Here is an 18,814-nt window from a genome sequence, read left to right as displayed (position 1 = left end):
TGGGCAGCTGTGTCCTGGTCGAGGGAGCCCACCACGTAGTAGTAGCGGGTGTCTTCTGAGGTGATCCGGCGAACGTGGAATTGGGCTTCGGCTTGCTGGAACCATAGGTCCGGGCGCTGTGTCCAGAAACCCGGCAGTTTCAACGAAACCGCATGAACAGAGGCGGCGTCGGTCATTACTGGTCCAAAAATCGTTTGGACCGTCGGGGTCACCAATTGTAGCGGTGTGCTACAAGCAGCGCTAAAATTACGACACGGAGTCGGTAACTGCAGTCGAAGGAAAAACTTTATTCGAAAACTTCAGCCTCACTTTTAAGCCTCTGTCAACCGGCCCCCCATGGCGAAGAGGCTCCAAAGCTCTGTGCTCGCAAACCCCCGTAGGCTATCTAATTGTGAGTCGGTTCGCATACGCTAGGAAATGAGCCGCCACAACATGACAATACAGAATAATGTTTTTATCAGATTGAATCTTACTTTAAAAAATCATTCATGGTTTGTACTTTGAGTATTAAAATGTAATGAAAAATACCAATGACAGAAAACTTGTACACAAATTGTAGGAAACTCCAAATTGCATAGGTTCACACAAATGAATTGTCCGATAAACATGCAATATTTTATGTGAAATATGAATTATGTATTGTATGCTGGTGCACCTACCATTAGAGAGACAAGCAGGCTAAGCTATTAGAATCACTAAACAAAGCTACCTACTAAGATTCTCTTTGCCTAGACCGGGGGTCGGCAACCTGCGGCTCCCGAGCCATTTGTGGCTCTTTCACCTCTGTGCTGCGGCTCCCTGTGGCTTTGGGAAATAATTGGTCAGTATTTAATTAAAATGTATTTTATGTTAGTTTGTTAGCTTTTGAAATGTAATTCTAAATTTGAAGATTATGGTGATCTTGTACAATCTAAGTGTGGCGACATCCGAAACGGCTCACAATTAGCCAGCATTCCGGCTAAGGGAGATAGCCTACGGGGGTTTGTGAGTACGCGTCTTTTGCAGCATCTGCGTCCATGGGGGCTGGGTTGAGAGAGGCTTAAAAGCAAGGCTGTTTAGTTCGAATAAAGCTATCTTTGACTGCAGTTTACTGACACCGCTACAACGTGTTTTTATCGCTGGCTGTCCAGACGGAAGGTGCTGAAACGCTTTGTCGCGTGTCTGGAAGAAGTGAAAACTTTCCTGGGCAGCAAAGGGCTCACCTTTCCTGAGCTGGAACAGCCAGAGTGGCTGGAAAAGCTACACTTCATGGTAGACATGACAGCGCACCTGAACACGCTGAACACAGCTCTTCAGGGGTAAGGACGTACAGCCCTGCACATGTTGGAGGATGTTTTGGCATTCGAGCGCAAGTTGACAGTGCTTGCCAGAGATTTACAGAAAGGCACTTTGTCTCACTTCCCCAATTTGAGAGAGTTCAAACAAGGTCACGACATGATAATTTCGGAGTATTTACATTCTGCAATCTTCGCAATGCAAACATCGTTTGGGAAACGCTTCTGTGAGTTCAGAGAGGAAAAAAACACATTATCCTTCCCGGTCACTCCCTTAAGCATCGATCCTTCCCTACTGAATACGACTGCATTGGCAGGTGTGAGTCAACCTGATCTTGAGATGGAACTGGCCGACATAGCCGACAAAGACATATGGGTGTCCAAGTTTAGACGCTTGACAGCAGACCTTGAAGATGTTGCCCGTCAGAAGGCCGTTCTTGCTCAGAAACACAAATGGAGTGATATTGAAAACCTTCCAAAACCGGACAAACTTGTGTTCGAAACATTTATGTAAACATTAAAAAGTATGCGCTTTGAGTCCTGTCGATCTTTGGATCCACATATGTAAGTGAGCAGGTGTTCTCCAACATGAACTTTATTAAAAACAAACATCGCGCATGCCTCACAGATGACAGCTTGCGATCCTGTGTAAAGATGAAGGTGACGTCATACAGCCCTGATGTGCAGACGCTGTGCGCTGAGGTCCAGGAGCAGAAATCCCATTAACCAAGTATGATAAATATTTTAATTGCCTATTATTTTATGTGTATTCATATTTTTTCATTGTTCAGTGAAATAGTCCTTTTATTTTTCAGGCTGACAGCTGGCTGATGTTATTTTTGGTTTGCTGCTGGCGGAAAATTTAAGTTCGGCGTTTTTCATAAATACAAGAAGGACTCAAATAGACATTGAGTATTTTACTTTAAAGTAACTTTCAACCCAACGTCTTTTTTTCGGAGTTCAAAATGTTTTTGTTGCATGCAGAAATGTAATTTCGTTTTCTCTGCAGGAGTTCATCAATTTCATAAATGCAACACATTATAGTTTGTTTATACATAGCATGCAAAAAAAACGTTGTATGCACTGTTATTTCATTTTAAATGTCAAACGGGTTTTGCGGCTCCCAGTGTTTTCTTTTCTGTGGGAAACGGGTCCAAGTGGCTCTTTCAGTGGTAAAGGTTGCTGACCCCTGGCCTAGACAAACTACTGATCAAGTCGTCCTATTTGAAATGGAAAGAGACTTGTGTTTGAAAAGTCCCTTTCATGACCTTAGGATATGCCAAGTGCAACTAAGTACTTTTCAATGTGATATTCTTACCCTTAGTTCTTTTTAAACAGTTTATGTAATTGTGACTTTTTTTCCCCAATGGATCCAAATGTCCAGCCCATTTTTTGAACGGATAAAAATTACACTAGACTATGTAAAAGCAAAGAGTATTCAGTGTAATACAACTCTCCACCCCCCAAGTGCTAAACCTATTTTACTAAATTTAAATTAATTCAAACAATTCAAGTTCCTCTCATTTCCAAATTATCCCCCAAATTCATTTTAGAGCTAACTTCCCCAAGAAATTAGGGAGATAAAAAATAAAATCTGCATTCTATGGAGCTTTATCCAGTACAAGTATTAACTATAATAATGCAGGTAGGAATTTGTTGCTTGGTTATGCTCTTTTGTACAGTTAGAAATAAGTAAGATATACTTTTAGAAAAAAATTAAGTCAACTACAGTAATTTACTACTATGCCGGGATGTAAAATAGCATATATTTAAAATATCTCCTTTTACATTTGGCTTTTAAATAATCTTTAAGAAAAACTGATTTTTCCCCCAATTACAATATAGCCAAATCATGATAAAACAAAGATTGAGCTTCCGCGTTTATCAATGTACTAATGCAGATAAGGCCAGTCCATTGTTGGGAAAATGCTAGATATCTCAATAGTACTGCAGATATTCTGAGATTGAATTAAGACAATAAGATTTCATTATTCCCAAAGTTTAGAGAAATAGATTTCACATTTTCATAAATTATAATTTTAATTTTATAACTTTATTTGAATCAAATATGGAGTATAAAGTGCAAATAAAAAGGCAAAGTATTGGCAAATACAAAACATGTTTTACAAGTACATGATTGGGCTCTCAATAACAAATAAATAAGTAGATCCAGTGAGAAACGTGAACAGTGGTTTGGGTCAAGAAGAGGAAGACCCAATGGTTGAATATTTTTATGTAGCTACGAGAGTCCCAAAACACTGCCAACATTGCCACTGTAGTACTTACATGAGATGCTGTTGGTGCAAAGTAATTGTAGCAACAGAAATTAAGCCCTAGCCCATAGACCATTTGCTTCCAAAAATTAGAGATGTTTGGAAATAATTACTACTTGTATTTTTTTTCAATTAATGACAAAATTGAAAATCTTAGAAACATGAGGGATCAGCCGAAAACTAAGTTTGCAGTACATTTCAGCAACTTGATACTGCTAAGCACCTTATACACACATCAGTTTTCTCTGCCCAAATATTGCCTAGAAGCGAATGACTTTCCAATTTATATGATTTTATTTCAGATATCAAGCAGCTGATTTATTTCATATTCAATTCTTCATATTACTTCCCATCAAGTGGATTAAAAAGAAGAGTAAAAGGGCAAAGTTGAAATACTGGAATAACAGGTTAAGATCAAACTGAGTGTTGACCAGGGACATTGAAAATAGAGACAAAGAGACACATCACACCAAATTAAAACACACACACACACCCACAAATACAGAGCAGGGAAGCACACCTGGCAGGAGAAAACGAGAGCAGGAGAATACCTAGTGCAGGGGTCAGCAACCTTTACCACTGAAAGAGCCACTTGGACCCGTTTCCCACAGAAAAGAAAACACTGGGAGCCGCAAAACCCGTTTGACATTTAAAATGAAATAACACTGCATACAACGTTTGTTTTGCCTTTATGCTATGTATAAACAAACTATAATGTGTTGCATTTATGAAATTGATGAACTCCTGCAGAGAAAACGAAATTACATTTCTGCATGCAACAAAAACATGTTGACCTCCGAAAAAAAGACGTTGGGTTGAAGGTTACTTTTAAGTAAAATACTCAACGTCTATTTGAGTCCTTCTTGTATTTATGAAAAACGCCAAACTTAAATTTGCCGCCAGCAGCAAACCAAAAATAACGTCAGCCAGCTGTCAACCTGAAAAATAAAAGGACTATTTCACTGAACAATGAAAGCATATGAATATACGTAAAATAATAGGCAATTAAAATATTTATCATCCTTGTTCAGGTTGACTCACACCTGACAATGCAGTCGTATTCAGTAGGGATGGATCGATGCTTAGGGGAGTGACCAGGAAGGATAATGTGTTTTTTCCCTCTCTGAACTCACAGAAGCGTTTCCCAAACGATGTTTGCATTGCGATGATTGCCCAATGTAAATACTCCGAATTTATCATGTCGTGACCTTTTTTGAACTCTCTCAAATTGGGGAAGTGAGACAATGTGCCTTTCTGTAAATCTCTGGCAAGCAACGTCAACTTGCGCTCGAATGCCAAAACATCCTCCAACATGTGCAGGGCTGTACGTCCTTACCCCGTTGAAGAGGTGTGTTCAGCGTGTTCAGGTGCGCTGTCATGTCTACCATGAAGTGTAGCTTTTCCAGCCACTCTGGCTGTTCCAGCTCAGGAAAGGTGAGCCCTTTGCTGCCCAGGAAAGTTTTCACTTCTTCCAGACACGCGACAAAGCGTTTCAGCACCTCCCCTCTGGACAGCCAGCGATAAAAACACGTTGTAGCGGTTGCTACACGCAGTCAGTAAACTGCAGTCAAAGATAGCTTTATTCGAACTAAACAGCCTTGCTTTTAAGCCTCCCTCAACCCACCCCCCATGGGCGCAGATGCTGCAAAAGACGCGTACTCACAAACCCCCGTAGGCTATCTCCCTTAGCCTGAACGCTGGCTAATTGTGAGCCGGTTCGGATGTGTCAGGAAATGGGTCGCCACAAAGTCTTATTTAGATTGTACAAGATCACCATAATCTTCAAATTTAGATTTACATTTCAAAAACTAACAAACTAACATAAAATACATTTTAATTAAATACTGACCATGTAGCGGTGTGCTACACGCAGCGCTAAAATTACGACACGGAGTCGGTAACTGCAGTCGAAGGAAAAAACTTTATTCGAAATCTTCAGCCTCACTTTTAAGCCTCCCTCAACCTGCCCTCCATGGCGCAGAGGCTCCAAAGCTCTGTGCTCGCAAACCCCCGTAGGCTATCTAATTGTGAGTCGGTTCGGATGTGCCAGGAAAAGGGTCGCCACAACCAATTATTTCCCAAAGCAACAGGGAGCCGCAGCACAGACGTAAAAGAGCCACATGTGGCTCCGGAGCCGCGGGTTGCCGACCCCCGACCTAGTGGATAGGGTAATATTAGTCTGCCATTTGAAAAGGTGGAAATGACACTTGAGTTTCCTCTTAAATGGGAGCCCACTAACATTGCAAAGATTAAAATCCTTTGGAGGATTAAAGAATACCTTTCATTCAAGAAATTTACATAATGAAAACGTGAAATAGTGATTTCCCCCACCCCCAAGAAAAATACTCACAATCTCAAGCATGATTTTAGGAGGATAAAGGTTCTCCACCATAGGGTGCAAACAACAAACTGGTTTAGTGGAGATAAAGGAAGAAGCAAATGGAGTGTAATCACAAGTGCAAGATAGTATATTTGGAAAGAACAAAGAAAATAAGATAACACAAAAAAATGGCAGAATGCTAACATGGAAGAGATTAGACACCAGGGGACTTTGAAGCTATTGTTCATTGATTTCTAGAGGTAACCAGATAGGTAGCTAAAATGGTTTAAAAAAATTTATTGTGATTCTTATTTTCAAGCACATAATTTAAGAGTCAAGCAATTATGCTTTCAGTACAGTTCCAGAAACTTCATGACATGAAGGACAGGTACAGTTTTAAGCTATTCTACTGTTGAAACATTTAGAGTTTCATGGGACTTACAACAGGGTAGGTGCTGAAAGAACACTTCCCTCTGTGGTAATTTTTGAACTAGGGTGCATAGTTTCAAAGTAAAAGTCAATCAATTATTGCAGAGAGAAGGTAAATTTCCTTCAGCAAGCGATGAATCAAGGGTAGATCCAAGGGCAATGGAAAGAGACAACTAAATGCAGCCATGGCTATGCAGATTGAGCATAGTCTTATTGAATAGTGGAGCAGACTCATTGCCCACTTCTACTTCAATATCCAATGTGTTCAAGCAAAATGGCAATTACTTGAGTGAAGAGAGGGGAAAGTTAATGGAAATTATATAATATCTGGACAAAGTGAAAAGGAAGGACATGCCTGACAGAGGGATTAATATCCAAAGTGTTATAGATTTGAGTTACATTGGTTTAAGGATCTACAAATACACCTAGAGCAGAGTGGGTCCATAACTCACTGGTAATAAGTCTGGAAGTGGCAGAAAATTCCAAACACATCCAAAAGTGTCTCCGTTACACATTTAAGTAGTATTAACCTACAAGGACTTAAACCAAAAGCTAACAAGTACCGTAACCCAAATAACTATTTCTGGACTTATGGAGATGAGGGTTCTTGCAGCCACTTCTTCTCCTACTGATTTCTAAGCTTTTGTAATAAAATTTGGAAATCCACATTTTACTTCAAATTTTAATTACAAAATGTAATACCTTCCAAACATTCAGCATTCTTCAACAAGGCTGTTTGACTCAGGTTTTACAGCTACCTATATTTTTAAGTTAATAGCATATTAATTCTATCATATGTGGCAAGAGTTGGCAGAAGGTTCCTTATAGAACACTGAAACCAAGTAATAAAAATATTTACTATACTATTAACATGTTAGTTTGATTGGAAAGATACAGAGAATCACATCTTCAAGAGTCAATTAAGGGATAGAAAAGGTCCTTGAAGACGCTAGACACCCAAGTTAAAGACTTGCTCATTGGTCTCTCCTCAATTAAAACAAGTGAAAATCTGCTTATTAAGCAGCTCCCACCTATCTTTAAAATAACTCGAACTGAAGCAGAAAAGCTAGAAGAACTACATGACAGGTTAAGCAGGACAAAAGCAGAACTGAAGTTTCAACTCAAGGGCCATTCATCATAATTGGAAAAATTCAGATTTAATTCTCAGGTTTATAGCAATGATTACATTACAAGGAGCAGCTCAGTCATTTATATTATCAAAAGGATAGAGAAGTACTAGAGGAAAATAAACATGATTTACAAGGATAATGTTTAAATCAAGAAGAGGTACTCATTAAGATTAAACACTTTCTTCTTCCTTGGAAACAGGAAAGTTGGAATCTAAATTACGCAATAATATGTAAATGGATTTTTAATTATTTGAAACAATCTTTGTCAACTCATGGGAAGTTACGCCCAAGGAACAGTAATGAAACATGATCAAATGAATCCAAAGAGAACATTCTGGAAACTTTCTGTACCCAGAAAGTGGAACTTGCTGCAAGAAGCTTGCAATGTGAAAATCACAAACGCATTTTACAAGCAACTAGAGACACTCATTCATGATAGGGGAATAAATAGAAAGGCAAGGACTCATGGAACACAGCAAGGAAAGTTCAGAAAACTTCAGAAGTAAATTATCAAAGTACATATATGTCACCATATATAACTGAGTTTTGGTTTCTTGCAGGCATACTCAATAAAATTAATAGAATCAATGAAAGAATGCACCCAGCAAGGTGCAACCAGTGTGCAAAAGACAACAGTGTGCAAATAGAGAGAAAAAGTAATAATAAATTTCAAGAACATGAGATGAAGAGACCTTAAAAGTGAGTTGGTAGGTTGTAGAAACCGTTCAGTGATGGACAATCAAATTGAGTTGTTATCTCCTCTGGTTCAAGAGTCTGATGGATATGGGGTAATAACTATTCTTGAACTCATGGAGCACAAAAAATTGCACCAAATGACCACTTCCTCTGCTGGATCTTGCACATACCTCTATATAAAAAAGAGAACAACCAGTACAAGAGTATCAGCCATCATCTCTGACTTCTAAACCTGCCTGTGTAAAAGTTGGTTTTAAATGCACTGTTCAACTTTGAAAATATTGCCAAACAAAAAAATGTCAATACACCCAAAATTTCGAATGTCACTTAGGTAACCATTGTTTAGTCAAATTAGAATTAAGATAACCACAGTGCTTAGCAACTTATATCCACCAATGTCAAATTGATAGTTATCAAACTTATGAAAAAGTTGGCATGTACATATCTCCTACAATGTTTTTAACAGTGGAGTAGAGAATTGATAATCAATCAGAAAAATAGGACGATTTAATTTTATTTCTAACAAAATTCAGAATTAGAAGCTAAATATATTAAACAAAAACAAAATTTTACATCTAAAAAGGAATTGGTATGAAAGTATCATTACTAACAAGTATTCTTACAGACACCCAACAAAGACAATGAATACCATGGTCAGATTCTATTAACTCTTATGTAAACAGCTCAAATTATTTAACAATAGATTGAATTTGATCACTACTGACTTTTCTCAAACACTGACCATCAATCTGGCAACTGCATTATGTATAAATGTTAAGGAAAGACAAGTTATGCATTGTACTCTGGCCTCAGCCGCATATTTTGCCAGCGGATGTATGGTAGTCATAGGGTCATAAATCACAGAAAAGGCCCTTCAACCCATCTAGCCCCGTCAACTTACACCTGGACCATTGCCCTCCATACCCCTCCATTTACCAAATCTCTCTACATGTTGAAATCAAACCCACATCCACCATTTCTACAGGCAGTTTGTTCCAAAATGTCAACACCCTGAAAGAAAATCCCCCTCATGTTCCCCTTAAAACATTTCATCTTTCATCGTTAATCCATAATAGTCTTCTGTCTTGATATAGTCTCATCAACTTCACTGGAAAAGGCCTGCTTGCATTTACTCTATCCAAACCCCTCATTATTTTGCAAGTTGCAAATTGAACTTAAAAGTCAATTACATGTCGCACACTGGATTCAAGCCTTACATTACATTTTAATTGTTCCAATCAGTATGATGAAGCAGCAGCATTGTTTGTAGCTGGACATTCTGTATGTTAAAATGACAAGGAAAGTCAATGGTCATCTCATTGCATTTAAAATATTCTTTCAGGGCTCTGCTACTGTAAATACAGGAAGGTTTCTTCTGGCCAGAGATCCCCAAATCAGCTGTTCATCTCAAAAAGGAGATCGGCCATTCAGGACTGAGATGCAAAGAAATTTCACCTTAAACAAGTTCAAAAATTCTGTTCCGAAAAGGGAAGACTCAGTCACTGAGCATCTTCAAAACAGGCATCAACAGATGTTTTGAAACTAATGGATATGGGGCAACTAGAGTTAAGTGATCTAGAGGGCAAAATCTGCCATGACTTTATTGATCGTAGATTCCAAGATGCCTGAAAGAAACCAATTTTAGGGCTTTCACACTCTCAAACAGGTGGGACTGGAGGGATAAGCTTGGAGACAATGTACTCATTCCAATGTTTATGCCAGTATTCCCTGGGTTCTTGATAAATAGATCTAAAATTTTTAATTCCCTCCCAAATGCTCCCATGATGCAAATATACTTGTAGTTCATTTATGTTGTATCCTAATATAGATATTTCACAACACTGTAATTTATGTTTCTGCGATTCCAATAGTTTTCAAAAGCAGGTTAACATTCTACACCCAAACAGCAAATTCTCGTGTAGTTTTAAGTACCTTAACAACTAATAAATATATATTTAGTTCAGTATATGATAATACAAACAGAATCCACATGGCTTTAAATTCAGATTTTCTCACCGCACTGTTGGAGGTTGTTGGTCATTGAGTCTCTGACAGCTCTCAGAGCAACCCCATTCCCACATACCCACAAATTAGATGAAGATGGAAAACCCAGACTGTTAAGCCAAAAGAAAATCATGTTTGTAATTTATGAAGAGTTCTTGCCACTGCAGTGTGCTTCATAGATAAAGAAACACTAGATACTTTATATCTGGACTTTCAAAAAGGCATTTGATATGGTACCACACAAAAAAAAACCATAGCACAAGGTAAGCTTGTGACTAATAGCACAGATAGCGAACTGAGCAATAGAAAAGAGCCTTAGTATAGTAGGGCTACATTCAGATTGAAACGTTTCACTTGCCAGTGATTAGTGCTGGTATCTCAACTAGTTACAAACTATAGTCATAGCTCGTTAGAAGTAGGAGGTATGGGTTTGGTTTGTTTTTCTCATTATCACACATACCAAAGTACAAGGGAAAACATGGTTCTGCATGCTACCCAAACATATCAATTCATCACATCAGTACATTGAGGTAGTACATGGGAAAACATTAAGAGTGCAGAATGAAGTGTTCCAGAGAAAGTACAGTGCAAGCAGACAGTAAGATGCCTGGCTATAACAAAACAGACTGTCAAGTCAAGAGGCCATGTTATTATACTTGAGGACTGTTCAACAGTCTTATAATAGCAGTAAAGCAACCTGTCCTTGAACCTAGTCATAAGTGCTTTCAGGTTTTTGCATCTTCTGCCCAATGAAAAGGAGAGAAGACATAATGTCTAGGGTAAGTGAGGCTTTGACTTTCCTGGCTGCTTTACTGAGGCAATGAGAAGTGTGAACAGAATCCATAGAAAGGAATCTGGTTTCCATAATGTGCTGAGCTGTATCCACAACCTCCTACAGTTTCGTCCAGTCTTGATCAAGCTGTTGCCATACCAAGCCTTGATACGTCCCACTAAGATTCATAGTCCTCTATCAAACTTGATGAGAGCCAAAAATTACGTAACAAATTCCTTCAGCCACCGGAGGAACAAGAAGGGATTTCAATCAAGTGCTCTCTTGACCGTGGTTCTACATGTTTGGACCAAGACAGGCTATTTGGTAATGTTCAACCTAAAGAACTTAATACTCTCAACACTTAACAGTCCCATCCTCAGGGTCTCTGATGTAAACAGGGGTGTGGGCTGGGTTAGATGAATGTTATCCAAATTTGCTCATGGCACAACAATATTTGAAACATCAAGTTATAAAAAGAGATAAAAGAGGTTCAAATAAATAGGTGAAAATCTGCCACACGAGTTTAGTGTGGGAAAGAATTAAGGGCTATCCATTTTAATAGGGGAAATGTACAACATAGTTCAAATGTAGAGGCTTCAGAATGACAGCTCTTGTCCATGAAACAAAGTTAGTATTCAATTTAAGCAATTATAGTTAAAACTCCAAATAATTTGCTAACTGGGTATATGCAAATCCTGATGGTTCAGTTTCTGACTCATCGTTTGAAATCCCAACAGCTCACCATCTGGCTCTCACGAAAGAGAGGAGGAAAGCAAACAGATACATCTTAAACTGATGTATTTTAAAAGGCACTATTGTTTACCTAGAATTATCCTGATGATGTTTGCCTAATTCCCCAACCATTCTTCAGGGCACTGTTCCTATTCACCCATCTACTTTTTGGGGCCCAATTTCCACACTCCCTTTCTACTTGTCAGGACCCCAGATTTCCTGCTCTCCACTAACTTGCCAGGTTTCCTCGATCCATAATCTCTCTAAACATTTTAAATTGTTAGCTGTGCTCCCTTGAAGCTTAACTGGTTCTCTTTCCCACTCTTTTTAAACTTAACAAAGTTTCGTCACCCATGCTCCATCTAAACTTGGCCTTTGTTGTTAATTATTCTACAGTGTGACTTTAAGCAAATTGAATTAAATAATTGGTGGAACATTAGTAGAGTAACCCTCTAATAATGCGGAATATCTTTTAGTCTAGAATTAAACTCCTGAATGCTCTAGATTAAATAAATTAAACCAAACAGTCAGTTCACCTTTACTGTCAGATGCATGGAATGCAAATCTGGAGATATCTTGATAGAAACATATGGGACACTGGTGACAACAGGTGAAAGGGGTTCAGTTTTATTGTCCTTATTTTAGAGATACACAATCAATGGAAGCAGTTGGTTGAGAAAAAGTTTACTAGGTTGACTTCTGAGATTAATGGACTGTTACCTGTTCCTTATTAAGAGGATGAAGGGATGCGAGAAGTTAGAGGTGTAATATCTAAATTAAGAGAGCGATTAAACATGTCACCTCATTCAAGAATTCAGCTACTTTGAGCTGACAACCCAGTAACCACAACTAACAAGACTTAATACCAATTGTATAGTTCAAATTTTTCTCACCAGCTAACAAAAAGTTACACGATCAGAAATTTTTTTTTATAAATTGTCAAACATTGTTTCAATGAAATCTTGTTGACAGTTCTTACGTCAAAGGATAGAAATTAGCTATATTCAAAGAGTTATCGTCTTGTACATAGGTAGGAAAGATTTAGAATCGGCCAAATGTGGGGAATGGGATTGGCTTGGATGGGTAACTTGATTAACATGGACAAGTTAGGCTGAAGAGTCTGTTTCCATGATGTATGACTTATCACCAAGTTAAATTTACTAAATTAATCAAAAACTTCAAAATCAGCTAGTTATTTTAGATCAGTGATCAACAAAAAAAACTTAAAAATGCTAGTTGATTTTAAAATGCAGAAAATTAGCTGACTGTAAATAAATGAAAATGAGTTTTAGATTGAACTTGAGACTTGGATTCATTTACCACCACATTTACATTGAAATGTGTCACGTGTTCACAGAGCAATGCACACAAAATGCTGGAGGAACTCAGCAGGTCAGGCAGCTTCTATGGAGATAAATAAAAGTCAACATTTCAGGCTGAAACCCTTCATGATGATCAAAAGAAAAGCAAGCTCCTTTCCTCCCTCCCACCTACACTCACTCGTCAACTCATAAGTGGGCAAAATATTGGCAAATGGCATATACCATGGTAAAAAAAAAAATTGCTCACTTTGGAAGGAAAACTGACATTTAAATGGAAAATGCAGAAAGATGCAATACAACTATATACAAGGGTTCTTGGACATGAAAACAAAACCAAGAGAAAGGTACATACAATGGATAAAGATAATTCTGGAATGTTGGAGTAGAACAGTAGGAAAGCTTTGCTCTAAAGTAAAGGCACATCTAGAGTACTGTTTTAAGTTTTGGTCCCTTTATTTGAAGATATATTACATACGGTTGCAGTTTACAAAGATGAAAAATCTGTTGGAAATCTAAACTATAAGCAATCTGCTGTAAACACTCAACAACCAGGCAATTTCTATAGAAAGAAAAGTTAATGTGAAAATTCCTCAAAGTTGGTTAAGACAGAAAACTAGTTTTAAATTGCAGAAAGAATGAGAGAAGGAGAAATAATCCAAAGAAAATGCCAATTAGATGATCCAGAGGCATCATCTTAAAAGGAATGATAGAACGTATCTCATCTGGAAATGGTGAGTTTAAAAGCACAAAGGCAATTTAATTTATATCAGGAAGCTGGACAACATAAACACTGGGATTTCATTTGACCTCATGGGAGAATAGAGGTCTAGTAGATGGCTTTTTAGGAACTTCTTTTAAGAGATATAAATTTCCTTAATACTTAGTTCCAGAAAGTTTTGAAGGCCAAATTCTTTGACCTGAGATGCCGTATTTTAAACAGCAGGGTAGCTAAAAGTTATACAGATATGGAAGGAGAATGGGCTTGAGGAAAGCTAGATCACTGGAAAAGCTAAATAGTTACTTTTTATCATATGGTGTAAAAATTGGCAGCAAGATTGGCCATGTTTTTGAAAGATGACACAGGCGCTCAAGTTGTCTAATATCATAGTCTTCATTACAAATTTGGAAGGTTATAAATATTATTAAAAATAGCAGACATTACTTTTAATTATTTTGTGTGAATTTGTTCAACATTACAGATGAATAACATCAACTCTTAACTTGTTTCCCTCCAAGAAACTTGATGTACTGAAATCTATTAGTACTTCACAAAATATTGCAGGGGGGATTTACAATTATACGGATTCAACAAATTTAGCAACTTTTGATTTTGAGATGAGCGTGCACTCTTCCATGTCTGCATCCTTTAACATGCAACCTTATATTACTTTCAAATATCATGCTTCTCATTTGTACAAAAATTGGAATTATATAACAATAGTTGGCAAACATTTCCTATTCTCCAACAGATTATAAACAGACAAGATTTTGTCTTCATAGTTGTCAATAACATAAAGGCATATGATTTACAAAATAATATGCAAGGTATTGCTGAATGTAGTGCAATAGGTTTTCAGTGTAATGTACAGTGTGCATGCATATTTAGTATACATTAACAAAAAGAAAATTTAAATCAGAATTAAATTAAAGCAGGTGACCTATTTGCTCATACTTTATCCAAATCACTTGCTGGTACTAAATTATAGAATGACAATGTTTGTACTTAAATGGTGCATACACTCCATTTGCCTGCTAGACAATTCTATCTATCTTTCAAATATTCTCATTATACTATCAAGAGCATCCACTACCATAAAAAGGGAAGGAGATTTAGATGTCAACTTTCTCAGTCGAATTTGACAGAGGGAGAATCATCATGTTTCATAATTTAAATATGCTTAAGATTCTCTCGTTATAGTAGAAATACATTAAAGATCAAACTAGCAATTGTAGATCAATATAGATATCTAATTATTGCATCATACCTTCTAAAATAGAGCAATGTTCCCTTTATTCTAGTGAGACAATTTCATAAGCTTTTCGTTGAACTGATTCAAAAACTTTGTTTTGCAAGTGTTACTGAAGAATACTTAATTCTGTAAACATTATCGTTTCAACCCATGTTCTTTAATGTTATATGACGTCCCAACTGCTAACCTGAAATTCTCAAACATGTTCACCAATTACTCAATGTGCATTATTTCTGCCTGAGCAGTTACTTTTGATGTGAAATCCCAAGATTCTAAATTTCAGTCTTTGCAAAGATTCAAATAAATCAGATTGAATAATTTTCAAAAAGAGTGAAAAGTTTGATTTTTGAAATTGTAACAGGACAAAATGCTGGTGGTGCCATATTACAAACCTGCACTGTTTAAAGAAGGGAAAATGTTCTATTTGGGAGATAAGCAAAGTATTGGTACTCAATTATCAGGACCCAGAACACTTTTGCTCAGCAAGTGCAACTAGATCCATAATTTCAACAGGAGGGGCTGAAACTTGCAGAGATATGGCGTCAAGCATGGTTTTGTAAAACCAAGCTGTCAAAGAGTCATACAAACATGATTGGTTAAGTGGTTACTTGGCTGGTATAGGATTGTGTCAGAGAAATGAGAAAGATTTTTTATTAAAAGATATCTAGACAAGCACATTAATGTAAAGTTGTCTATTTTCGTATTTAATTTGTACCCAAGTTCAGTCCCTTGCAATCTCCTGATCCCGAGAATAAGCAACTTTATGAATACATTCAGGATGATCTAGAATTTAAAGTTCCAGGTTTTATTCAAATTTCATTGCATTATGATGTGCCTCTCTGAGTATGAGGTGCCATATTATTCTGGCTAAATACAAATTTTAATAAAATTAGGTCATTCCAAAGGCATTGGTAGGACTTTATAAAATGTTAACAATGCTTCAAGTAAATATGGCAATGAAAATGCAGAACTAGGGGTTTTATCTTTATTGTATGGAGCAAGATCATGGGTGAACTTAAGCATATCGAAAAAGTAGTAAGGCTAATACTTTTGAGATTCATGGACAAATGATAGATGAGAAAGCCAAGATTGTGTTAATATAACAGACCTAGGTCTGACATAGTTAAGATTGAAATATAAGACGAATTACATTGCTATAGATAAATCTAGCCACTAATTATTAATACATTGGCTCATGTTCATTAATAAAATCATATTCAAAACAGTTTAAGTCAGCTGTTCTCACCTGTAACATTTGCCATTTTTGAGCCAATGTGTACTCAGACCCAGGAATAAACCTGTGTCCAACTTATGTTGATGCCTGATAGATGCAAAACTGTTGCAAACAGTGCCTCACTATTTTTAAAAAACACATGTTGATTATAAAACTAAACTTTTCCTATTTTCTAACAACAAAAGCTTTAGAAGTCACATGAAATCTAATGTCAAATCACAATCTATGCAGCTGAAATAAAACTAAATCAATTGGGTGTCAACAAATTTGTGCATTTTTTCAAACAAGATCTTGAAAACTATTCCCTTCCATTAGCATTCTGTATACAAACAAAAACACAAGTAAATTTGGAAGCAGTCAGTGGTGGATCTCTAATGCAACAGATCCTTCACAACCAAACTCAAACCATATTAAGTTTAGAAGGAGGTCATCAAATGGAGACTAAATTAAATTATCCCCAATAAATTTATGTGACATTAAACTGTCAATAATTATTGGAAACCAGAAGTTAGCCCCAAAAAATATCAGTATTGACAGCTTGATGTCACTGACAATACAGCCAAACAAAATTTTAAGTCTCTCTAAACAAATAAAAACCCAAAGCGCTACTCAGTAAGACACCTTAAACATTCACTGTTTGAAAAAGATACTTCAGTTTACCAGTTTTAATTTGCTGTTTGCAGATATGCAAGATATTAACATAACACACACGAACACACTATCATAATTCTCAACATATACTTTGGGATCTTGCATGTGAGCATAGCAGATCAAAAATTTGGCATCTAATACAGCCCAATATTCAAAAACCATATATATCAGGCATCAGTGCTTTACAAAAAGTCCTTTTATATGTATGGAACTATGGCTAAAAAGGACTCAAAATAAATTGCAAGTAACGTACACTGGGTGTCAACATGCGTTCTTTAAACTGTGGCTCACAAAGTATACATAAGCAAACGTCCGCTAAACAGGCACAAAACAAATTTCTTGGAAGTCCTCAAAATAAATAAGAAAACCTGCAAAATGTTTGAAATATATATAATACGTGTCGTGGATTTATAATTCACGCTCGATTACCATGCACTGTGTAGCGTACACTGTGACACTTACAGTAGGCCAGAGTCCATCTTTTGGCTCTCACTCTGAGAACTAGCACGGAGACAGGATCCCAAAGGAGAAATAACTCAGTATCAGGTCGTCCGTCGCTGGGTAAGTCAGGGAGATGGGAGAGAGGGACAAACTGCGAGGAATGAAGAGGACAAGAGTGACGCGACCCTCTCTCTGTTGGCTTTCCATCATTCTCTCTCACTCCCTCCTTCTTGTGTGTGTTTCGTTCGGCCCCTTTCCAGTTGCAGAGAACCGGCTTGGGTTTACACTGCAGGCTGATGTGTCGAGGGAGGAGTGAAAAAAATAATAAACCTCTGCCGAAAGTCAGACATCAGCCTCGGTCAGTGTGAGTTATAATTATGTATTTCTTTAATGGTACCTTTTTTCCCTTCTCTCCCGCCTCTCGCCGTTCCCCCACCCCCTCCCTCTCCCTCTTTATATTTCACAAAATGGCGCGCACTACAAACCTGCGCAACAGCAAACACCTCCTCGGCGCCGCCTTTTTTCAAACCCGACTTCCACCTCCCTGCGCTCCTTCGCCAGACCGACTTCTCCGGCCGCTCCGACCCACCGACCCTCTGACAATCCAACTTTCTCTTCGCGCTTCTCCCAATCTGGCCGTTGGAGCCTCTCCCTAGAGGCAGCGGGAGTTAGAGAGGATGGAGAAGACGGGGATTAAAAAAAAACACCGTGAAAACAAAACAAAAAAAAACACACACACAAAAAAAAATCCGAGGCGGGAAAGACCTGAGAGAAGGCGAAAAAAAATCTCTCTTCTCTCCGCTAATAACAAAATGGCGGCTGACGGAGCGTGTTGCTATAGAAACTGTCAATCAACTTGGATGCCCCGGATGAGGCACTGACGTTTCCAAGGGGAAAGGCGGGGCCTAAATTTCTGAGGATGTTGTCAGTCGGCGCTCAGTGCCCCGATGACGTACTGATTAATAGGGTGGGACGTGTTGCTACGGAAACTGTCAATTAAATTGGCTTTTTTTTCAAACACACTCAACTCTTGTTGCAAAGGGAGTGGTCGGTCGTGGAACCTGCTGGGCTTTTTTTTAATGGTCGGTTTCTGCAAAGCTTGCACAACTGTCTTACGATGCCCTTGAAGCCGCAATAATAATTGATAAGACATTTAAAAGCTTTGCAAAAGTTTTATCTAAAAAGATACTCCCCATCCCCAAAACAGAACGAGTCCCAATCTTGCACAGTAACTGACGTGTGACCTGAAATCTACCAATGTGCCCACAAAGTTTTGTTATTTTTAAAAGATATCGATCCTCCGCTTTGTTCATATATTTCAAGGAGAACGTAAAAATATATTTAGGATGATTACAGAATGAGTTTCGTTCTTCTTGGATGTGCAGCGTTGTTTAAATAGCCCCTAGGTAGTTCTTAATGATCGAAGTTAAACACTGACAGCCACTTTTGTCATCTGAGGGGCAGCACTTTATCTTACCAACCCCCCCCCCCAAGCCGCAGTGAGTCCTTTATGTCGTGAGCTTGATCGTAAAAGTGTCCTCCTTCCTCCCGACGCTTTTATTATCG

At 37.8% G+C, this 18,814-nt stretch overlaps 1 protein-coding gene across 3 annotated transcripts in view; it reads right to left on the bottom strand.

Moving 5' to 3' along the window:
- The window catches only part of dyrk1aa (dual-specificity tyrosine-(Y)-phosphorylation regulated kinase 1A, a), a 166,338-nt gene extending 147,897 nt beyond the window's left edge, over positions 1-18,441 (bottom strand). Inside the window, exon 1 of one of the 3 annotated variants that reach the window (XM_059968785.1) lies at positions 17,734-18,441. The gene's annotated coding sequence lies outside the window, so the exon portion shown is untranslated. Of the gene's footprint in view, positions 1-17,269; positions 17,421-17,733 lie in introns of those variants that run through there. The other 2 variants (XM_059968783.1, XM_059968784.1) reach the window with 2 other exon arrangements.
- Between the last annotated feature and the right edge of the window lie 373 nt (positions 18,442-18,814).

The sequence above is a fragment of the Hypanus sabinus genome, chromosome 4 (assembly GCF_030144855.1).
Source record: "Hypanus sabinus isolate sHypSab1 chromosome 4, sHypSab1.hap1, whole genome shotgun sequence".
Classification (NCBI taxonomy): domain Eukaryota; kingdom Metazoa; phylum Chordata; class Chondrichthyes; order Myliobatiformes; family Dasyatidae; genus Hypanus; species Hypanus sabinus.
This window is presented reverse-complemented; position numbering and strand designations above follow the sequence as displayed.